This window comes from Patagioenas fasciata, chromosome W (assembly GCF_037038585.1).
Source record: "Patagioenas fasciata isolate bPatFas1 chromosome W, bPatFas1.hap1, whole genome shotgun sequence".
NCBI lineage: Eukaryota > Metazoa > Chordata > Aves > Columbiformes > Columbidae > Patagioenas > Patagioenas fasciata.
In genome coordinates this window covers 3,285,401-3,310,338 of record NC_092559.1, presented here as the reverse complement: position 1 = coordinate 3,310,338, position 24,938 = coordinate 3,285,401, and positions in this window count along the sequence as shown.

Sequence of the window (24,938 nt, the reverse complement as noted above, 5' to 3'; positions counted from 1 at the left end):
ATCTGATCTTTCACACAGTTCTTTTGCCCAGTTCTTATCTGGCGGCTCCTTCTGTTCTCTTGTAGGAGTTAGAAGGATAGAAAGCGGTGAAGGCGGACACAAATCAGTAAAAGAATTGATATTACACTTATTTACGACTTTAGCATTCTCAACTTTCACCAGTCCTTTTGACAAATTATCTGACTCCAGTTCTTTGGACTTCTTGGTCTCTCCAGGGTCGTGTGATGGTACAGGAGGCCATCCACTCGGTAATTTTCCTCCCTCCACCCCAGACTGTTGTATCATCGGGGGTGCCGAAGGCACAACAGGGGATGGAGTAAGGAGGGTATCGAAAACACGAACTGGGTAAGCTTCACAGTTATTTTTAGAGTTCTTATCAGGCTGTAACGCTGCAAAAATTCCAGTAACCGCAGCCCGCTCAGCCTTAAATTCTTTTAAGGTGGAAATTATAAGCTTCCATGTAGTCGCTAATGATTTAGCTTCTTTATCTCCGTCGTTAACCTTATCCCATAATTTCTGCCCTATATCGTCCCAAAGTTCAATTTTAAAAGCTTTCTCAGCTTCTGTCGGGTAGCCGTTAGTTCTACAACAAACCAACAGTCTACGTATGTTACTTTCTTCATATTTAAGTCCTCTCATAGAGAGAATATGCAGGAGGATCTTAACTATAGCTTCTTCCTCTGAGGATATATTCTGCCCCATAACTTCACTCTTCCCTCCTCCTGCTCCCAGCCGCTCACCTTTCCCGGGGCCTTCTTCAACAAAATTTATCCGCGGAACGTCCGTACGTCTCCGCCCGGCTCTCAGTCCAGCTGGGTCGCCTCCGGCTGGGCCGCTCCAGGTTTTTCCCCGACCTTAGTGAGACGCCGTTCGGAGTATCACGTCGGGGTCACCATTTGTTGGAACGATAAAGGACTCAGCACTCCGATTCAATGTGAATCATGCAAAAGCCATTTATTACAGAAACATGTCTCCTTATATACGCAACTATTCTCTAATCACGAATCCACGCTCCAAGCATGGATTCGCTAAATGAGTATCATGGGCAGTCCACATGCTGGAGCCCCACCGATGATAGGTCCGACAACTCACGCCATGCTGAGGCCCTGTTAATGAAAAAACGCCCCTCTTTCTCACAGCAGATTCTGTTCTCAGCTTCTCGAAGTGGCCTTGAGATTCCTTTGGGCCTGACTAATTCAACAACATATCTCCTTCTAACGAAACCCCTTCACACCCTCCAACTTCCACGAGAGAGCAGAAGGAGTCGCTGGATAAGAACTGGGCAAAAGAACTGTCTGAAAGATTAGATCAGCTAATAGCGAGTGATTCCAACAGTCAGCAATATCAAGCTGTGAGAGAGGTGCCTGAAACCAGCAAAGCAGCCAAATCATTTGCAACTATTAATCAGGGTCCCAATGAGAATTACATGCAATTTATTGACCATCTTCAAGAGGCCATCAATAAGCAGATTGAAAACTTAGAAGTTAAGGAAGCACTGGTGTTGAAGTTAGCAGTAGAGAATGCTAATGTTTGCTATCAACGTGTTATCTGCGGGTTTTACAGTACATATTATGTGCTCCTGTGTACTGTCTCTCTGAAAATCAAGCAGCTTGTCAGGAATGTGAGTTAATTGTTTCACTGGTTGTTGTTAGAATTGTTTCTTTGTGGTATAAGTACATGGTAAAACTTTCTCCCCACTTTTCCCACTCGCGCTGCAAGCAGCCCTGTGCTTTCCCCACCTCCCTACCTCCCTCTTCTCATGGTTTTTACTTACGAGATGGGGTCAGAAATTACTGTTTTCAGCTGTGTTCCTAAAATATCGGTATTGGGAGGTGTTTTAAAACATAGGAAAGCACTCGGACAAGAAATCATTAAATCCTTTCAGACAGTGTTACAGGCGGGGCAATTTGAACTTCAACAAGCTGGGGGAGAATTAACTGATAACACACAGGTCAGAAAACTTGTTAACGTCTGAAAGACGTTTTCCTTATTAACCAGTTTTCTTTGTGGATATCTGTTTAGGCATATTGAAATTTTGGTAGGTCTTTGTTATATGTTACGATAAGTTCACAGTCTGTTAAGTCATGAGAATCCGTTGACTCAAAATGTGCATTCTGTGATAATACAGAAGATCATGAGTAATTTAGTTCTTTACTGCGTGAATGTGATGGTAATATTTTGTGTATAGTAGCTGTTATTTTGCTTTCTAGCATGCTAGCTTTATTCCGGTATCCAGACTTGCGCAACTCTGTGATAGGCTGTGTCTCATCTCGATGTGCTGGATTTGGCTCTTTTGTATGCACACCAAGTAAAGAATCCTGGTTTTGGGATAACAGTTGTAGCGCACCAGATGAGACACTAATAAAAACCTTGCCCGGTCCAGCTTGCTGCGGCGGCGGGGGGGGGCAGGTGCCGGTTGGGCTCCAGTGCACACTGACCTGTTTTGTCAGGGAGACCCGACGGTACCTATGCCTGGCTGAGCAGCAAGCAGTTCAAAGGTGCAATGCAAAAATTGAGAGATTGTCTTAAATTAGTGTAACTCTGATCCATCTGCATAATTGAACTTGGTATATGGTTTTCATATCTGAGCTCAGTATTTTAATTTGCATATTTCTATTTGGTACCAAAATAATTTTGTTTCGGGAGATATTTACAAAATGGGAACCAGTTCCACTGCTAAAATTTCACTGCTAAAATTCCACCTTGCTCCCCCTTAGGATGCATGCTTGCGCATTAGAGTAATTGCTTATATTGTTAGCTAGTAATTTTGAGACCAGAAAAGAATTTAAATTGTTAAATCTGTTTTGCAAAAAAAAAAAAAAAAAAGAGAGAGAGAAAATGCTATGATGGATGTGAACTTGGTATTGTATGAGGTTGTATTTAAAAGTTGCTAGAATATGAACTGATTTGGAATCTAGGAAAATGCATTGATGCTTAATATACTGTGTTTTGACATCTGTAAATTGTAAAAGGTAAATGGGGCTGAGGAATGTAACTATTGCTGAGCTACTTGGAATTGCGTATAAAGTGTATTATGGTTGGAATGAAATGGGCAAACAAAAAAGCAAACTATCCCAGGACTGTGTCGAGCTGCGAGGTAAACTCAGCTCATTGTAACTGAGGAGTTTGTCAGAGCCTCCTACTTCATACCAGCGATTACGCCACTTGTGTGGCCTTGGTACATCTGAACTGCAGCAAGAAGAGAAAGGAGAAGAAGAAAAAAAAAAAAAAGGAAAAACCTGTTTGCCTGCTGCTAAGCGGAGAAAGGGGGGCTTTATTCCCCCCACTCTGTTTTTTTCTCTGGAGTATTGTCATCCATCCTTGTTGTGGCACTGTGTTGCTTCTCAGCTTTGAATCAGGGGTTGTTGGTGATGTTTCTTTTTGCTTCTGTCTTGTTTCCTAGGTTTTGGCACATCTGGGGAAAGAGCTCATCATTTTACCTCCTTGCTGAAGTCAGTCTTTTCACGCTGGTCAGCTCTGGGGAGGTCAGAGTGCTTAGTGCTTCTCTGGGTCAGAGTGGTACTAATTTCGGTGTGGAGTGGAGCCAGGTTGGTTTGATGTGGAGTTCGAACTGATTTGTTTTCATGCTGGGCTGGAGATCCTACCATCCCAGATGGGAGGTTTTATTTCCCCCCCAGCAATGTTACTGCTAGAGAACTGTAATACTGCATCAAGGAGTCTGAGAGTTGAAATTTAAAGGCATTGCCAGTGGATCCATAGTTCTAATGAAGCTGGGAAATTAAACCAGTATTTTTTTTAATAGACTTATTCTGTGGTAACTAGTTGTAAGAGACTTCTTAGTAAATTCACCATGCTAGTTTTTGAGGTCATGGGAGAGAACAAAAGAAAGACCGTTTTTTGAGACCAATAGAATGCCAAATTTGGAACAAAGTTTTAATACATGAATTCTTCCAGTTGCCAGAAAGCCCTATACCTCTCTTGGGTCAAGATCTGTTAAGTAAATTGTAAACTCAAATAACGTTTTCTGAGAATTCTGTTTAGTTGCATGTTCTACAAGAAGCTGCTTGGATGGTGCAGATCTGCTTGCTGCAAGTGAGAAATCTCTAAGGAAATTTCAGATGCTGTATTTCCACTATTATTAACAGCCAATGTTTTGATAACACAAATACTACACTGATAGATCTGAAACAGGACTTCGATTCGGTAAGGGAAAACAATATCCAATAAATATGACAGCTAAAATGGAGTTGGAAACTTTGAAGAAAAAATTTATGACAACCTCACAGGCCGACTGCATTCAATTGGACTTGCAGATTTGTCTATTTATAGCTAAAACATAGAAACAACCTGTGGCTATTGTGGGACAGTATGATGAGAATGCTAACAGACTGATATACTGATCAAGAAATGCAGGAAATTAGTTTAAGTCTAAATAGGCTATGATTCCTCCGCCACTCAGACAGGTCCTCCTTCTTGCCCTCTTTGAAGACTGGAGTGACATTTGTTTTCCTCCAGCCCTCAGGCACCTCTCCCATTTCCCAAGACTTGGCAAAGATGATGGAGAGCGGTCCAGCAATGACCTCAGCCGACTCCCTCAGCACCCACGGGTGCATCCCATCTGAACCCATGGATTTATGGATGTTCAGATTGCCTAACTGCTCCCTAACCCAGTCCTCATCAACTGAGGCAAACTCCTCCATTGTCCTGACTTCCTCTGGGGCCTCAGCGGTACGGGGCTCCTCAGGACAGCTTCCGGCAGAGTAGACAGAGACAAAGAAGGCATTCAGTAACTCTGCCTTCTCTGTGTCTTCTGTCACCAGGGCACCCACCTCATTCATCAGTGGGCCTACATTGCCTCTGGTGTTAGATTTATCTGCCACGTATTTGAAAAAGCTCTTCCTGTTGTCCTTGACCCCTCTCGCCAGGTGTAATTCTAAGGAGGCCTTAGCTTTCCTAGTTGCCTCCCTACACCCTCTGACAACAGCCTTATATTCTCTCCAAGTGGCCAGCCCCATCTTCCATGATCTATATACCCTCCTCTTCCACTTGAGCTTACCGAGCAGCTCCCTGTTTAGCCACGCAGGTCTCCTGGCTCCCTTCCTTGACTTCCTACGTGTCAGGATGCTCTGATCTTGTGCCCGGTAGAAACAGTCCCTGAACACTAACCAACTATCTTGGGCCCCTTTACCTTCAAGCAGGCTTGTCCATGGGATTTCACCTAGCAATTGCCTGAAAAGGCCAAAGTTTGCCCTGCTGAAGTCCAGGGTTGCAATTCTGCTTGCTATCCTGCTCCTGCCACATGAGATCCTGAACTCCACCATCTCATGGTCGCTGCAACCAAGGCAGCCCTCAACCTTTACTGGTTCAACCAGACCCTCCTTGTTAGTGAGGATGAGGTCCAGCAGTGCACCTCTCCTAGTCAGCTCCTCCACCCTTTGCATCAGAAAGTTATCGTCAAGGCACTGGAGGAACCTCCTAGACTGTGGCTGGCTGGCTGAGTAGTCCTTCCAGCAAACATCAGGGAAGTTAAAATCCCCCACAACAACCAGGGCCTGTGACTGTGAGGCTGCTCTCAGCTGCCTGTAGAAGGCCTCATCAACTTCCTCACCCTGATCTGATGGCCTATAATAGACACCCACAATAGTATCACCCTTGCCAGCCTGCCCCTTAACTTTCACCCATAGACTCTCAATTCGCTCCTCATCCGTGCCTAGACAATACTCAATATATTGTAGTTGCTCTATCACATACAGAGCAACTCCACCACCACACCTGGCTGGCCTGTCGTTCCTGAAAAGGACATAGCCATCCATGACCACATTCCAGTCATGTGTGCTGTCCCACCATGTCTCCGTAATTGCCACTAGGTCATAATCTCCTGCCCTAACACAGGTTTCTAACTCCTCCTGCTTATTCCCCATGCTGAACACATTGGTGTACAGGCATTTCAGGGAGCGAGATGAGCACACCGATTTCACCCCAGGGGTATGGGAGGCCTCCCAGCCTTCATGAACTCTAGAGTGATGCCCTACTGATGCAAGCCCAGCTACATCCCTATCCCCCTTCGAGTCTAGTTTAAAGCTCTCCAAATGAGCCCTCTGTTTAAGAAAGAAACCCTCTGTTTAAGAAAGTTCTGACTTCACAAATGGATTCAGTATCTCAGGAAAAATCACATATACAGATAGGTAAGCTTTCTGTTGAACATATCTACATTATTCCATTTATTCATTCCAAACATTTTGAATGATATCTACTACTTCTCAGTATCACTGATTTATGAAAAAGTCAGGACATAAGAAATAAAGTGAAATCATTTCTTAAGCAAGTCAGAGAATGGCTTGATCCACATTTTCTGTCCATTAAAGATCTGAACTGAATTAAGAATTTAGTTTGGTTTACATTTAAATATAAACTACAGAGGACCAAAAAAAAAAAAAAAGAGAGGAGAAAAGTCAGACACCCTTCTTGTCTAACCTGTAGAATGCTTTTTGTTTGTAGTTAGTCCTAGTTCTATAAAACTAGTTCTATAAATGGTAAAAATATCATTCAGTGTTAAGTATCAGGGAAGGACAGAAGGGCAAAACTGCATCACTCAGCCATGACTTGTATCCTTGCCCTATCGACCAAAATTTTCATCTGGCCCACTGTCACGAGATCTACATGAAGGGTATCACTGAGTCAAAGAAGCTCTAGGAACAAGTCCCAGTCAGGAGCAAATAACTTACAAGAGGTCTCACCATTTCTCTCATGTGCTACCCTCACACTGATCAGCAAAAGCAGCCTTTAAAGATACTGCCAACTCACACTTCTTTCCACAGCTAGGAATTTGGCTGGCCCAGCAGCCAACACACTGGCACCTCTGCCTGTCAAATAACATACCTTTGCCTAGAACTCACACATGGAGTGTTTGTAAGCCATCTGCAAGTGAAGAAACAGGTTAGCCACTGCCAGGTTATATGAATATTCAAAGCAATAAGTACAGTAAACAGTTCATTTTCCCACACTAATAGCAGCGTACTAAATCAACACATGCACTGATGCTGCTATGAGCTCTCAAAAGGTTACAAAGAATAATTTTCCCTTCTTCCTCTTACCATAAGAGGGGGAACAACTGTTTTTACACACCCTCCTTTTTCCTAGTAAACAAAATCATATTAACCAGAAAACATAGCCCATAGGTACTTCAGAACTTCAGTCTGTCACAAAGTTACTCAGGTTGGAGGTTACACTGTATCTACCACCTCAAAATTACCTGTATGTTTATTTAACCTTGAATGTATGTGCTCCATTGTATCTGACATAAGGTAAAAGTCTGACTCTACAATTCACAGTTTTGGCTTCCAGTTTTTGGCTCCTGCCTTTAATTGGACCTTATCACATCTAATCTTCCCCCACAGCTATAACTTCACTACAATTTCACTAACTTTAACTTTATACACAGCACAGAGAATTACAAGTCACTGTGTAACATTAAATATATATGAAATTGTCCATTCCATGGCCCACCTCACAAAGGACTTTAATTCAAAGATATGGAGATAACTGTAGTATCTCAATAGTTTGGGTGACACATCTACAACCAGAACTTAAGAAATACATAACTGACAATGCAATATATTTTCAAAATTATTTATATACAGAACAATTTCTTGTTAGACAAAATGAAACAAGCATTAATATTAACCTTGCAGCAGCTGGAATTCCAAAGTTCACTAACTACCACCATCTTTCTATTCTTGGTGCATGCATGGAAGTGTGGTTACTTCTATTCATTCACTGATCTCTCATCCTATCATTTCTACCATACATACATCTATATTTCACATTTCCTCTAGAGCTCTTATGAGTATTCCATCTGATACTTTCACCACGGAGTTGCACTTGAAGATGCTCTGACACTAAGGCATTTAATTTGAAATTTTGAGGAACTATATCTACTATGCAACCAATGTACAAATTGATGTTGGTGGGGAAAAAAGTAAGGCCACATGTGAGACCACCCTAAACTGTTCCAGATGAAAAGGTAGGCTTCAAATAAAACAAAAAAAGACTTTCTGTTCAACTGCCATGACACAAAAGCTTCCAACAACATCCTTGTTATGTTTTTCAAAAAAGCATATGGTAAGACACCAAAAAAGATCACCATGAAAGTTGCCATTCCCCCATACACACTGCAAGGAATTATTCATTTTATGGTAATGAAAAGCTTCCTGAAAGCTTTCTGGTATCATAAACATGCAACTTAGTGAGTGAAGGAAAATGTTTCATATTAAAGTACATACAGAAAAAATAATGCTTTTGAGCATTAAAAGGTAAAATACCAAAATCCAAGCCATTGTCACCACACAGAAAGAATGAGATTTCACTATGTTCTCTGGAAGAACCTGAGCAGCCTCAGGCTACAAGCACTTGCCTCCAAATATTACATGTATTACACACATACTATTTCTTCAGCTAACTGATCAAACCCTTACATCCCATTAACTTTAACCAAAGAAAAATATATAGAAAAGTGACCTCAACATGAAAGTATAATAGTTAAAACCAGCAAAATGAAAGTTTTTCCTCTATGTGAAGGACAATCCAGGCAATTTCCTCCAGTTCTCATTTCCTGATAGCATGAAATCAGAAAGAATACCCACCACAGTCTTGTACATTCAAAAACTGAAGAAATCCGGGGGCGGGAGGGGTGGGGTAACTGACAGCAAAACTTTTAAAAAAAAAAAAAAGATCCATAATATTAGGAGCACTTCCCATCTCCGTCTACTGGAAATGCGCTTGCTCTCCCTCCATTTTCTGATGGAGTCAGAGAACATGACATGGCTTACCTGACTCAGATCACAGCTCTCTGCCAAATTAGTCACTTCCTCTTACACATGCAAGCAGCTTCATGAGACACACACAGAGTCACACAAAAGCAGCAGTAGAAAGCACTCAAACTTGAAGGTCTTTTTGTTTCCAAACATTAGAAAACGAATGCAAAGCCTCCCCCCCCCCTCCCCCGCGGCCCCTTGGCAGCGGCCGGGGAGGAGGGGAGGAAATCTTAACAGATCAAATCTATAGTAAGCTCCAGGATGATATGTGTGTAAAATAGAAACCACAATGTTAAGAAGGGGGGGGGAGGAGTACTCCAAAAGACATAAAAAGACTGTAGACTGCAGGCGTATATGGGAGGGATGCTTTGTGTTGTGGAGTCTAAACTGAAACCAAAGCAAACAGCTTACAAATGGAAGACAAGGAGATAAAGATATGGAAAGAGAGAGGGAGAGAGACAGAGAGAAAGCTGCTCCGGGTGATGGAGAAAGGCGCGATAGAGAAGTTCTTTGTCTGACTTAGAGACAGAAACATCGGGGGACCGAACAAGAAGTGGGCTTCTTCCTTTCTTCCCTTCCCTTCTCTTTCTCGAAAAGGGAGTAAAAAGCGTGTGTAATGGCTTCTGCTCTCCAGCTGAACGCTGTCGTCTTCTTCCAAACACTGTCTTTCAAAGAAACCACTGCCCCTACAAACACACGCACGCAAACCCAAGACGGAGCCAGAAGCCGTGGGGAGTGTCACCCGATTGCCTGAGTCGTGCCAGCACGGAGCTTTTCTCTCTCTGATCCAAGTTCACACACGCACGAGCGTGCGCAAACACCCTCACCCCAAAAGCTCTACTCATAATTCATCTCTCCATATCCCCCTTTAATGTAACAACAAAAATTAATTAACCGCTTTCCTCCTCCCACTACCAGCACCTCCTCCTTCATGCAAGAGATCTCTGTCTCTCAAACAAAACACGCTGGTTTGGTGTTTTGTTTTGTTTTTTTTTTTTTTTTTCTCTTTGCTCCCCCCCTCCCCTCCGCCCGCCTTTCTTCCTCTTTCCTCCCCTGGTCGAATGAATGGATTTCACAGAAACACGGTGGAAAAAACGGCATGCATATACGAATGAGAGAATCTTTCTCATGCCAAACCAAAGACGGGTTTTACTTGCAAGAACTTCCAGGAGCGTCCCGATGCCACTGCCACCTCCTTCTCTCTGCCTAGCTCTTCTTGTTATTGCTGTGGAAGTTGCTTTGTGAGTCTCGTGCTCCTTGGCAGGCAATGGAGGATCGCCATCTTTTCCCTGATTCCTCCCCTCCCCTTCTTTCACTGGTTTGCTGCGGATGACCTGAGATATTCGTCTCTCACATTCTGTGTCTCTGAATAATGATCTACCAGGGGAAGAGAAATAAGACAATCTCCTCTCCTACTACACAAAATGCAAGAGCATCAGAGGGGGTGCAAGAAGCCTTTCTAACAACAACGTGTAGGGGAAGATGAGGAAAAAGAAAGAAAACAGAAGAGGAAAAAGCAAGAATAAAAATGAGGAAGGAGATGGGAGAGGAGGAAAGAAAGAAGGAAAACAAGGAAGAGATCTATGAAGCAGAACAGATGTAAGAGAAGATGGTAGAGATGGGAGGTGTTGAAAATGAAGGAGATTGAAAGGAGGAAGATGGTAACAAAAAGTTAAGGTTTGGGACACTGAGTCACTCACAGGCCAGAAAGGAGGAGAAGGGGGAAAGAGCTGAAGAACCCCTTCCAAGCTGTTGCATTCTCAAACCTTTCTGCGCAGGGGCGCTCAGCAGCTCCGGCAGTGCTGGGGGAACTGCTCAGGAGGAGCACTATGCTAGGTCATAGCTCTCTTCCAGCTATGACAAAAAATGATTTCTGCATGCAGACCTGTCCCTAAGGTGATCTCTCAGACACATCCATCTAGAAGCTAATCTTCCCTAAGCAAGTATTTTTACCCTATAAAATGGGATGGAGGCAAAATAGGTGCTGGAGGTTGCAAAATATAAAAACAGATCTACCATGTGACCGGTTTCAAATTCCCCTTCCAACTTACATTTAATGTACAGAAACTCAAATTGTCTGTTTCTGACATGTATTTCGAAGTCTTCTCCCAGAAATAAACACAGGGTCATCTCTATTAATTTGTCTCAAAAGCATGTAGAAGAATCTACCAAGCACCAAAAATATTTCCTAGATTTGTGAAATGTTTTGACTGCAAAATAAAATAAGTAATCCTATTTAAAAAAACAGGCCTTCCAACTCCAAGTTTCTGTACTTTTGTGACTGATCATTTAAAACTGTGTAAAGCAACAATCAAGGTTCATAATGAAATGGTGTCATTATGATGGAGGTAAAAAAGCAAAGGCAAAGTTGCCTTAGTCTGAATTTTTATTTAGTGTTGCTTGCATCAATAATACTCATTGTCCCAAGGTACCTCTTTTACACATCTACCCACACACACACACTCCCTACAGCACCATGAAATTCTTTCCAGTTTTACATCTAACACTGGAGAGCATGCGCATGCAGGAGGAGATAAGGGGTTATATGCATACTCACCAAAACAATGTATGGGAGTGAGGCAAAAAAACAATTTGAACACAAGGGCATGACAAGTATTGGAACATGGCTGGGATTTCTTGAGCCCTCAAGCACTGAAATGTATATGGATGGAAGAGAGAGTAGAACCATAAAGCTGCTGTCACAAAAGGGGAAGATCCCTCCTCTGGTCTGAGGAAGTTTTATCTGAGTGGTGAAGCTGAGATAATCTTCTTTAAGGAGCTCAGATTTTATTTGCCACAGAAGCCATTCCAACTCAGTTACAGACCAAATTGTAGCAAGTACAAAGCACACAGAGTGTCTCCCATTAAATCTTTCTTTGAGCTATACAAGTTGATTACTAAACAGGAGCAAATTCTTATCCCTCCTTCCCTTTCTGTCCTTCCCCTCTCCCTTCAATGAAGGGTTGCAAGAAATAGGAAGAATAATTTCTGGGCAGAAGTAGTACTGCTGGATTTAGCAAATTTAAGGAGGGACTGTTTACAGCTGCCAGAACATGCATGTGTTATGCCTGCAATTTTCTATAAATCATCCTCTTAGCAGTAAGAGAGTGCCTGGGCTTTGCAATCTTTGATGTACCATCAGCATCAAGGCAGATAATTTGCCTCTTTGTCTTTTAATATTACATTTTTAAAATAAACAAAACAAAACCCCACAACCACAAACCCAAAACACCCAACTTCTATCAAGATACCCTCCAGGGAAACAATCCCATTTCAAAATGAAGGCTCTTGTGAGAACCTGGCATCAAACCTAAGAGAAAAAAGGTCTTCATGGAGATAGCCTGGAAATGTTTCAACACTCTCTCCCCTTCCTCCCACTAGTTCCAAGGAATCAAATGCAGTCATGATCTGCCCATTAGCTCTCCTTTAACACATGGTCAATTTTTGCAAGGAGCTTTCTCTCACAGTAACCAAGCGCTTCCTCATGGATATTGGGAGTGTAGGAAGCGATCATCTTGCCAATATAATAGGCTAAGGCAGGATATCTCAGCAAAGCATATTTTATTAACAATTTTGCAAAAACAGGTGTCCTACCTAATGGTAAGCACAAAGAATACGGAAAAAAAATCCTTGCTTATATCCCCCCTTCCCAATCCCAACTGCAAATTCCCTCCCCTGTTCCCCACTGGTTGAGTACTGCGGGGTTTACAGACTACCTGACGCCTGCCTCAGTTTGCATATCTCATTCATCTAATTCTAACAAACAACCCCCTCCCCTTATTGATTTATTTAAAATATGAATTCCTGGCTCTTTGGCTACCCTTCCCCCTAGCTTGACTTTTTAAATACAGGAATCAGTATGCATTCCAGGATTAGTTCGATGAGACTTTGTTTTACATTAAAAATTCATAGTCAGATGTCTCTCAGTCCTCACCCCTCTGGGATCAGGTCTCCAGTTTGTAAAAACAACATTCCTCCTTTAATGGCTCCTTACAGGAGAAAATTTTTTCAACATGGGTAAATTAATCCGTAACTTCCTTCTGGGGAGTTTCTTCCATCTCACACTAGTTCTGAAGACTGTTAGCCCATACTCCACCAAAGAGCAGTCACAGTGGAAAAAAAGAAAGTTAAAAGAACTCTTCATGACTGTGCAAGAGCCATGGCACTGATTTTATATGGAAACCTGTATTTCTCATATTTGCTCTGTCCACCTAAATTCTTGCAGAGGTATTAAGAGTTTCAAGAGAGTTACTGCTCCCAGATTAAGTAACTGCAGAGGAAATGCGGGAGTTTCCCTATGCTGTAGCTTGGAGTCCCACTGGTTTTATCTGTTGAACTCACAAGTCTATGGCCAAATAGAGGAAGCAGCCCTACAGCTCAGAGTAATGCCAGTGCAATAATAATGCTGGCGTGCCAGAGCACACAGCCTGCCTGCTGAGTAGAAGTGCCAAAAAATGCCAAAACATGCCAAAAGATGACAAGGTTCATGCTCCATGGGCAGTATTAGTGCTACTTTCCAGGTGTGGTGATCAGCAATAAAGAGTTTAACTATGCTGACAACTCTGTTATCCTGAATTAGCCTTGCAAGTTAACAGTCCATTAGAGGACTTCCAGTAGGAATGAAGATATTTTGTGTCTTTCTTAGTGGTCTCATTTTAGTCTCTGGTGACTCAATAGGACATCAGTGTGTAAACAAAGGCACTGTTATCTCCTCAGACAAGCAGCCCTGCTAGTTGCAGACAGTATGGAAGTCTAGACAGAAGCTGTGGTAGATGTCAAATTTGCTCCTGGCCATTTTCTCTGGTCACATCTTTGCCCTGGGGGACAGGAAGGGACTTCAGGTTTGGTCCAGTTTCCTTGTTCATCTTTCCAACAGAGACCAATGTCTGACCACTGTGCTGGTCTGGGTAAAAAAGTAAAACAACTCAACCCACACATGCACTTTAGCTGAACTAGGGCAGTTGGGTGATGTCCCATTCATGTGCCCAGGGAATGGAAGTAAATAGGAAGATGCTTCAGGAACAAGTTCCAGCCTCATAAACAGGATACATCTACTCCGACCCAGGAAATTCAGTGGTAAAGTCTAACTGGGCCAAAACATTTTGTCTCCAGGGCAGCTCTTTGTTGATACACACTGATTTAGAGACAACTCTGTTGTGGAGATGCTGTCTGACACTTAAGTCCTGTTCTTGAAGCCAATAAGACGTGCTCAGTGAATTACATGGCAGAAAAGCCAAAAGCAGGGGTATGAACAGTACACAGCAGGAAACTGATTTGGACGAGGGAATAGAGTGTACTATCAGCAAGTTTACTGATGACACCAAGTTGGGAGGAGTGGCTGACACGCCAGAAGGCTGTGCCGCCATCCAGCAAGACCTGGACAGGCTGGAGAGTTGGGCAGGGAAAAATTTAATGAAATATAACAAGGGAAAGTGTAGAGTCTTGCATCTGGGCAGGAACAACCTCAGGTTCCAGTATAAGTTGGGGAACGACTTGTAAGAGAGCAGTGTAGGGGAAAGGGACCTGGGGGTCCTGGTGGACAGCAGGATGACTATGAGCCAGCACTGTGCCCTTGTGGCCAGGAATGCCAATGGCATCCTGGGGTGTATTACAAGGGGGGTGGTCAGTAGGTCGAGAGAAGTTCTCCTTCCCCTCTACTCTGCCCTGGTGAGACCACATCTGGAATATTGTGTTCAGTTCTGGGTCCCTCAGCTCAAGAAGGACAGGGAACTGCTGTAGAGAGTCCAGCGCAGAGCAACGGAGATGATTAAGGGAGTAGAGCATCTCCCTTATGAGGAAAGGCTGAGGGAGCTGGGTCTCTTTAGCTTGGAGAAGAGGAGACTGAGGGGTGACCTTATTAATGTTTACAAATATGTAAAGGGTGAGTGTCACGAGGATGGAGCCAGGCTCTTCTCGGTGACAACCAATGATAGGACAAGGGGTAATGGGTTCAAACTGGAACACAAGAGGTTCCACTTAAACTTGAGAAGAAACTTCTTCTCAGTGAGGGTAACAGAGCACTGGAACAGGCTACCCAGGGGGGTTGTGGAGTCTCCTACTCTGGAGACATTCAAAACCCGCCTGGACACATTCCTGTGTAGCCTTATCTAAGTGTTCCTGCTTTGGCAGGGGGATTGGACTAAATGATCTTTTGAGGTCCCTTCCAATCCCTGACATTCTGTGATTCTGTGATTTTTTTTTTTTTCTCTCACTAAAAAATATTTCTTGAGAGGCTCTGATTAGCACCTTAGGATCAAAAACTTAAATACAGATAGGGATCTTAGGAAAATGATGTGGAGAATAACATGTTGAAAATGCACTTTTTAAATTTGTAATCAGAAGAACAGTGCCATTTTTAACATCCCCTCATAGAACTGAAAATGACTTTTTCTTCCTTGGATTTGAAAGAAGTGATCCTTATCCTGAAATGAGTTAGAAAAAAAAAATGAAAAAATTGAGAATAAATAGAAACCATGTTATTCAACCCAGTGCAATGCTTCTTTGCTCTTATGCAACAAATTAATACTGGATCAGTTCAGTTCACCAGACAACTGAATATCAGTGTAGGAAACAATTATTTTGCAAATATAATAGGTCCAGGCAGGATCTCTCAGCAAAGCATATTTTAATAACGATTTTGAAAGACCGGGTATTCTACTTAAAGGTAGGCACACCTAATAGGGCAAAAAGCCCCTGCTTATATCTCCCCAAAATTCCGTCCGCAATTTCCCTCCCGTGTTCCCCATTGGTTGGGTACTTCAGGGTTTACAGACTATCCCGACGCATACAATACCCTTCCCCTTATCAATCTGTTTAAGATATGGATTCCTGGTACTTTGGCTACACTTCCCCCTAAATTAACTTGTCAATACAGGTATCCCTATGTATACAGGTGTCAGTACATGTTCCGGGAAGAGTCTGTGTATTACATTAAGAATTCATAGTCCGATGTCTCTCAGTCCTTCCCCCCTGCTGGGGTCAGGCGCCAGGTCCTCAGTTATGTAAAAACAACAGTTCGTCATTAAATGTTCCTTACAATCAGTTTCCCTGGAATATTACGTTATATAGTTATTGAGATCATTTTACTCTAGCTCAGTAGCAACTTGAAATCCCCCCCACCTCAATCCCGCCCAGCCTACAGGGCCCCTCAGTGACAGCCAGAGTACTCCCAACCCCCTTACCTCCAGGACACCCATACCATGCCCCTTTCCCAGTTCCTGCCCTGACTCTGTAGCCTCATAACAACCCACAGCAACTAAATGTCTTGACAGTAATTGCCCCTCTTAAACCCAGCTCTCCATAAGATATGAGAACATACCTTGATGGGAAGGGAAACCTATTGTCAGGACACTGAGGGCACTAATATGTCTTAATGGCCCTGACCAGCCTCACTTGGGGTTTCCATCCCCAACCCCTGCCAGTCACCCCAAGAGCTCTATTTAAACTCAGCCCTGGGCTTTTCTGGTTTGAGCTGTCTTCTAAATGTACTTGTTTCAACTTCTGTTACTGGTTTTCTCTTCTGAATAGCCTTTAGGTTTACACTGTAAATAGCTTGGGTTTTAGCTCTAGCTCATGGATAAGCCCATTAGATCTACATTGTAGTTTTGTCTCTAGTTTTCATCTTTTGCTACTCCTGACTAGACAGCCCTGGAGATAGATATCAGACCTGATGGATTATATCATATATATATATGTATGTGTAAGTTCCAAATATTAAGAGCTCATGAAGGTATTATTAATTAAATCCGAAACTTTGTTTCATAGGTTTCAGTCTGAACTCTGCTAGAAAGCTAGCTAAGATCACTTCATTAACCATAAGAGCACATCAAAATACACTAAGCATTTAATAGGTCGATAAAAAGATATATTTTTAGTAGACTAAGAACAGTTAAGGAAAACACACTAGTGAGAATTTGTATCAGTCTTTGAGGTCAGTTGACTGATAAGCAAATGTTTATAGGCCACAACTGTCACATATGTTTCCTTCTCTGTTGAGAAAACTAATTCTGCAGTTGTCACTTGTTTAGATAAACTAGAAGTGTGGTTGGTATGTATATGGGTTTTTCTGGGATGGGTGGTTTTTTTTGTTTGTTTTCTGTGCATCATGAAAAATGCTTGGAAACTTCTCTCAAGGAGCCAGAGCTGACAAAGAGAATGAGTTCTACTTCAGAAACCTCATAATTTAAGTGTAGAAGTTAAGAATAATAGATATAGAGCACAGGAAAACTGTAGGGTAGGATTTTAAGTACCATAGACCATTACTTCTTACCTCCTCATAACATTCCTAAGAAACCTCAGACTTGCATTCTGGTCAAAGTTAACGGAATTTTTTTTTTCTGATGCTTGACTTCAGTTGGAACAAAAGTATGCTCTTAGTAATTGAAACATTATTCACAAGTGGCTCCAGAGCTTTGGTGGGAAGCTCACCAAACTATTCTGATTGAAATGATCAAATAGTTATAGAAAGAAAAGAACTAAAAGCATGATCAAAAACTCCTCAAGGGCATAAGTATGGTGTGAGCAAGAAGTTGGGAGGGGACATAACCAAGACAGCTGACCCAAATTGACCAAAGGGATATTTCATACACTGTGGTTTCATGCCCAGCAATAAAAATCTTAGGGAAAGGGGGATGTTCATGGTTATGGTTTTTGTCTTCCCAAACAACTGTGCTGAGGCCCTGCATTCCAGGAAGTGGCTGGACATCTACCTGCTAATGGGAAATAGTGAATGAATTCCTCTTTTTGCTTTGCTTGCCTTCAGAGTTTTTGTTTCACCTATTAAAATGTCATTATCTCAATCCATGAGTCTTCTGACCTTCCTTCTATTTTGTCCTCATTCCCCAGGAGAGGGGAGTGAGCAATATGCAAGGTGGGTGTTCAGCTGCTGGACAGGATCAACACACCATAGCCCTTTTTGACACCCAGTATGGGGTACGAGATAAGGACAGTTGGAATCCAAGCATGGTATAGATATTGCAGTTAACTAGCATGCTTCTGCGTTGGTCAAGGAGCTTGTTTGCTTATCTATGTATTAGAGTCTAGGACTTGCTAGCGGCTGCTTCTGGCTCATGTATATGCTTGGGCTGGTATATGGCATTGATGCCATTCCTGTGCTGGGTGAGCTGTCTTGTGGAGAGAATGTGGGATTACACCTCCCTCTTCCTCACTGGGATTCATGTGACTAGTTTTAATGCACAGTTCTTATACATCCTTATGTAAGCAGTCTAAAATTGTTGGGTTTTCTGATGAGTATGCAGAACCTGGTTTAATCCTGGTGTAAAAGAAGGGATGTAAACAACTTGTTGGTGAGGCAACAGAGAAATGTGTTCAGAGTAGATGCTAGGGTGTGGTCGCCTCCAGAAGGAGAGCATGTCTCAAAAAGACTGTGGCAACGCAGACTGAGGTTCTGTCCCGAACGGTGGCTGTTCAGGTCTCCGGCTGCAAGGAGTGCCAGACCTGCTGCTGCCGGAGGAGGGAGGCCAGCACTCTACTTGTGTGAGGTGTGAGCAGGTGCAAGATGTGCTCGACATGGTTGTGAAGCTTAAGGAGGAGGTTGAGACGCTGAGGTCCATCAGGGAGTGCGAAAGGGAGATCGACTGGTGGAGTAACACCCTTACGTGCCGGTCGGAAAGGCCCCAGGGAGGTACCCCCGAAAAGGAGATGGACCTCCTGCCCTCCCGGACAGAGGCGGAGGTCCTGAGACAGTCCCACCCTTGTCGCTGTCGGGCAGAGGTAAATGACCTAAAAGAAGACGAGGGTTGGAAGCTTATTCCAGTTCGGCATCACGGGTAGCCCCCCTCCCTGCCTGATTTGCCTCCCCAGGTGCCCCTCCGTAATAGGTTTGAGGCCCTGGATCTTGAAGAAGAGGTAGGTGAGGAGGTGGTGCCAAGCCTGCCTACAAGATCACATAGGAAGAGGCGGTTGACTACACAACTGAAGACTATCTCTGATAAGAAAGATAGAAGGGTGATTGTAATAGGAAATTCCCTTCTGAAAGGAACAGAGGGCCCAATATGCAGGGTTGACCCTCATCTTAGGGAAGTCTGTAGTCTACCTGGAGCCCGGATCAAGGATATTGCTAGAGAGCTCCCCAGACTGGTGCACCCGACAGACTACTACCCACTGCTGGTCTTCCAGACAGATGGGGAGGAAGTTGCTTCCTGTAGTCTGAGGGGAATGAAGAATGACTTCAAGGTCTTGGGAAGGATGGTGAAAGATTCAGGGGCTCAAGTGATCTTCTCTTCACTCCTTCCCTCTTCAAGTGACGATGTGGGGTGGAATGGGAAAATTCAATCTCTAAATGGTTGGCTCCAAGACTGGTGCTACAGGCAGGGCTTTGGTTTTTTTGATAATGGCTGGTTTTATAAGACTCCAGTCCAGACAGTGTTATGCAGGAAAGGCTTATCTCGCAGGGGCAAAAGGATGCTGGGGCAGGAATTAGCTGGGCTCATTTGGAGAGCTTTAAACTAGGCTCGAAGGGGGATGGGGTTGTAGTTGGGCTTGCCCCAGTGGGGCAGCATTCTAAAACAGATGAGGACCGGGTGGCCTCCTGTGCCCCTAGGGAGAAATTGGTGTGCTCTGCTCGCTCCCTGAAATGCCTGTACACCAATGCGCGCAGCATGGGGAATAAGCAGGAGGAGTTAGAATCCTATGTTCGGTCGGGAGATTATGATCTGGTGGCAATTACAGAAACGTGGTGGGACAGTTCACATGACTGGAATGTGGTCATGGATGGCTACGCCCTTTTCAGGAAAGACAGGCCAGCCAGGCGTGGTGGTGGAGTTGCTCTCTATGTGAGAGAGCAACTGCAATGTACTAAATTCTGCCCAGGAGCGGATGAGGAACGAGTTGAGAGTGTATGGGTCAGGATCAAGGGACAGGCTGGCAGGGGTGATACTGTTGTAGGTGTCTATTACAGGCCACCAGATCAGACTGAGGAAGTTGATGAGGCCTTCTATGCGCAGCTGAGAGTGGCCTCACAGTCACAGGCCCTGGTTGTTGTGGGTGATTTTAACTTCCCTGATGTTTGCTGGAAGGACCATTCAGCCAGCCAGCCACAGTCCAGGAGGTTCCTCCAGTGCATTGATGATAACTTCCTCATGCAGATGGTGGAGGAGCCGACCAGGAGAGGTACACTGCTGGATCTCATCCTCACTAACAAAGAGGGTCTGGTCGAAGCAGTAAAGGTCGAGGGCTGCCTGGGTTGCAGTGACCACGAGATGGTGGAGTTCAGCATCTCGTGTGGCAGGAACAGAATAGCAAGTAGAATTGCAACCCTGGACTTTGGCAGGGCTAATTTCGGCCTTTTCAAGCAATTGCTGGGGGAAATCCCATGGGCAAGACTGCTTGAAGGAAAAGGGGCCCAAGAGAGCTGGATTGCATTCAGAGATTGCTTCTTCCATGCTCAGGATCAGAGCATCCCCACACGTAGGAAGTCGAGGAAGGGAGCCAGAAGGCCTGCGTGGTTGAATAGGGATCTGTTGGGTATGCTCAAGCAGAAGAGGCGAGTTTACAGGTCATGGAAGCAGGGACTGGCCACTTGGGAGGAATATAAGGCTGCTGTTAGAGGATGCAGGAGGGCAGCTAGGGTAGCCAAGGCCTCCTTAGAATTACAGCTGGCGAGAGGGGTCAAGGACAGCAAGAAGAACTTTTTCAAATACATAGCAGATAAAACTAATACCAGAGGCAATGTAGGCCCACTGATGAATGAGGTGGGTGCCCTGGTGGCAGAAGACACAGAGAAGGCAGAATTGCTGAATGCCTTCTTTGTCTCTGTCTACTCCGCTGGAGGCTGTCCTGGGGAACCCTGTACCCCTGAGACCCCGGATGAAGCCAGGTTAATGGAGGAGTTTGCTTTAGTCGATGAGGACTGGGTTAGGGAAAAATTAAATAGTCTGGACATCCATAAATCCATGGGTCCAGATGGGATGCATCCACGGGTGCTGAGGGAGCTGGCTGAAGTCATTGCTAGACCGCTATCCATCATTTTTGCCAAGTCTTGGGAAACAGGAGAGGTGCCGGAGGATTGGAGGAAAGCAAATGTCACTCCAGTCTTTAAAAAGGGCAAAAAGGAGGACCCGGGTAATTATAGACCGGTCAGCCTCACCTCTGTCCCTGGGAAAGTAATGGAACAGCTTATCCTTGGTGCCATCTCAAGGCACATCAGGGATAAGAGGGTCATTAGGGGCAGTCAGCATGGCTTTACCAAGGGTAAGTCATGCTTGACCAACCTCATAGCCTTTTATGAGAATGTAACAAGGTGGATGGATGATGGCAGAGCGGTGGACGTGGTCTACCTTGACTTCAGTAAAGCCTTTGACACAGTCCCTCACAGCATCCTCACAGCTAAATTGAGGAGGTGTGGTCTAGACAATAGAGTAGTGAGGTGGGTTGCAAACTGGCTTAAAGAGAGAAGCCAGAGAGTGGTGGTCAATGGTGCGGAGTCCAGTTGGAGGCCAGTATCTAGTGGAGTGCCTCAGGGGTCAGTACTGGGACCAATATTATTCAATATATTCATTAACGATTTAGACGAGGGAATTGAGTGTACCATCAGCAAGTTTGCTGATGACACTAAGCTGGGAGGAGTGGCTGACACACCAGAAGGCTGTGCTGCCATCCAGCGGGACCTGGACAGGCTGGAGAGTTGGGCGGGGGATAACCTGATGGAATTTAACAAGGGAAAGTGTAGAGTCCTGCATCTGGGCAGGAACAATCCCAAGTTCCAGTATAGGTTGGGAATGACCTATTAGAGAGCAGTGTAGGGGAAAGGGACCTGGGGGTCCTGGTGGACAACAGGATGACCATGAGCCAGCACTGTGCCCTTGTGGCCAAGAAGGCCAATGGCATCCTGGGGTGTATTACAAGGGGGGTGGTCAGTAGATCGAGAGAGGTCCTCCTTCCCCTCTACTCCGCCCTGGTGAGACCCCATCTGGAATATTGTGTCCAGTTCTGGGCCCCTCAGTTCAAGAAGGACAGGGAACTGCTGGAGAGGGTCCAGCGTAGGGCAACAAAGATGATTAAGGGAGTGGAGCATCTCCCTTATGAAGAAAGGCTGAGGGAGCTGGGGCTCTTTAGTTTGGAGAAGAGGAGACTGAGGGGTGACCTTATTAATGTTTATAAATATATAAAGGGTGAGTGCCACGAGGATGAAGTCAGGCTCTTCTCAGTGGCAAACAATGATAGGACAAGGGGCAATGGGATCAAGCTGGAACACAAGAGGTTCCACTTAAATTTGAGAAAGAACTTCTTCTCAGTGAGGGTAACAGAGCACTGGAACAGGCTGCCCAGGGAGGTTGTGGAGTCTCCTTCCCTGGAGACATTCAAAGCCCGCCTGGACACATTCCTGTGCGACCTCACCTAGGCGTTCCTGCTCCAGCAGGGGGATTGGACTAGATGATCTTTTGAGGTCCCTTCCAATCCCAAACATACTGTGATACTGTGATACTGTGAATTGGCATGCCACATGATGGAAGGGTTCTTTGCCTAGCCTAATGAGACTAAGCAACTCCTAGAACTGAATTGGGGCTTGGCCTGTGCCTATTGAGCTGCTGTTCAGCACCATCAGAGAAGCAGGGAAAGGAGGGCCTGTATATCTGAGGTCATTGTTGTTGAGACAGGAACACAAACCTCAACTACAGCAATCACCCCAGTTGTCAAAGAGAAACAATGGAAGCAGACGTCGATGGATCCATATCATTGATCAATAAGGGAGAAGGAAGGGGAAGGGTCTGATCAGGAAGCTGGTCCTTCTGCAAGGAAACAAGAGGAATATGTGAGAGAAGTCACTCAACAGGTGGAAACCACCTAGTTCCTAATCCTGAGTGAACTTTGAGATGTGTGGAAAGATTATGATCACCAGCCAGGTGAACTTATTGCTGCCCGGTTGTTCCGATGCTGGGATACTGAGGCTGCCAGTTGGGAATTAGAGGGTAAGGAAGTCTGGCAACCAGAATCCCCAACTAGGGATCAGGGAATTGACAAAGAATTTGAAGAGAGGTGACAATGTGCAGACTCTAGAGGTAAAAGTGTTGAGTGTAAAGGTGAGGTATCCCTCTAAGCATGATCTTGTAAATGACTGAGTGTACTGGTTTGAATGTGTCGAGGGTTAAGATTGTGGGGTGACAATAAAACCCTGGCAGATGTATTGTTAACCTCCTCTCCCCAACACTTCCCCCTTTTTGCCCCTCCCTCTCCCCCCTTCCCACTAAGGACAGGCGATCGGGAGAGAAAGAAGGACAGAGAGAAGAGAGTTGGAAAAGTTAAAGATGTTTTACTAATGCTACTAATAAGAATAGAGAAAATAATACAAAATATACAAAACCAATCTTGAAAGTCTCAGCAACTGCAGAGCCAGCACCCAAAGTCCTGGATTAGACTCTGTAGCCAACCAGAGCTGGATTCAGTCTCTCACTAGGCCTCAGTTTGCAGGGACAACCAGCAAGGTCCTCTCCTAATGTCGGCCATGATGAAAAAGGGAAAGGGAAAGGAAAAGGAAAAGGGCCGAGATCCTTGTGATCTCCCACTTTTATATGAAGTATTCACATGAATGGAATGTTATACACCGTTGGTCAGTCTCTTGGTCACCGGTTTCTCATTGCCCCTCTCGCGAGATGTCCATCCGTGCTTATCAATAAGTTTGCATTCCATTGCTAGGTTTACCAAAACATGTATGTGATTCTCCAGGAAAATGCAGCTAATATGAAGGCTTTAGCTGACAGGCAAAATCCACTAAAAGAGAAGCTTGTTTTTTAACAAAACCAGGACATTCCACCCCTTATAATATGCCATTCACTGAATACTTAAACCTTATCAATACAATCTATCAATACAATCTAATTAATCACTACTACTATATATATAAATACATATGTACATACATACATAGGAGTAATTCATCTTGATCAGTGGACCATCCTTTCAAAAGTTCATTAAGTTCATTTTGTCACAACAGTCTCCCAGGGCAGGAAAAATGGTACAAGTGCATCTCATGACCACTCTTTGTGGGTTAGAGACATCAACTTCGAAGAAGTTGTCAGGCGCCACTTGAAGAAGCTAGCTCTAGTTTCATCATCACTGTCTTGATCTGAAAGACACTTATTAAACACTGTTAGTATGGCAATTCACATCATGCAGTTTAGTATTGCATATTTTCACCTAAAATCAAATCCCCTTGAGGTACACACCGAACTTCTCCATCCTTAAGCATCACCCACCAGGTGCTGCCAGGTCCCTGGGCAAAAACAATCCCACGAATGGGCTTGCGTTTGCCTGAGGCAGGAGTAACCCAGACTGCCTTTCCTAACATATTTTTCATGTGTACTACAGGGACTTTATCTCCTTCTACAGTATGTAGAATTTCTCATTGGGCAGGCCCGGCTCGACTGGTTGATCCCCTAGTGTTGACCAACCAAGTGACTTTTGCTAAATGTGAATCCCAGTTTTTAAAGGTTCCACCACCAAGTGCCTTTAGTGTAGTTTTTAACAAACCATTGTACCTTTCATTTTTCCCAGAGGCTGGTGCATGATATGGAATATGATATACCCACTCAATACCATGTTCTTTGGCCCAATTGTCTATAATACTGTTTTTGAAATGAGTACCATTGTCTGATTCAATTCTTTCTGGCGTACCGTGTCGCCAAAGGACTTGCTTTTCAAGGCCCAAGATCGTATTTCGGGCTGTAGCATGAGGTACTGCATATGTTTCCAACCATCCGGTGGTTGCTTCCACCATTTTAAGTACATAATGCTTACCTTGACGTGTTTGTGGAAGTGTCATATAATCAATCTGCCACGCTTCTACATACTTATACTTTTACCATCGCCCCCATACCATACAGGCTTTAACCGTTTTGCTTGTTTGATTTCGGCGCAAGTTTCACATTCATGAATAACCTGTGAAGTAGTGTCCATAGTTAAATCCACCCCTCGATTGCGAGCCCATTTATATGTTGCATCTCTACCTTGATGCCCTGAAGCATCATGGGCCCACCAAGCTAGGAAAAGTTCACCTTTATGTTGCCAGTCCAAGTCCACCTCAGCTACTTTAATCTTAGCACCTTGATTTGCTTGTTGGTTGTTTAGATGTTCCTCAGTGGCTCGAATTTTAGGCACATGAACATCTACATGACGAACTTTCACAGGCAGGCTCTCTAGCCGAGCAGC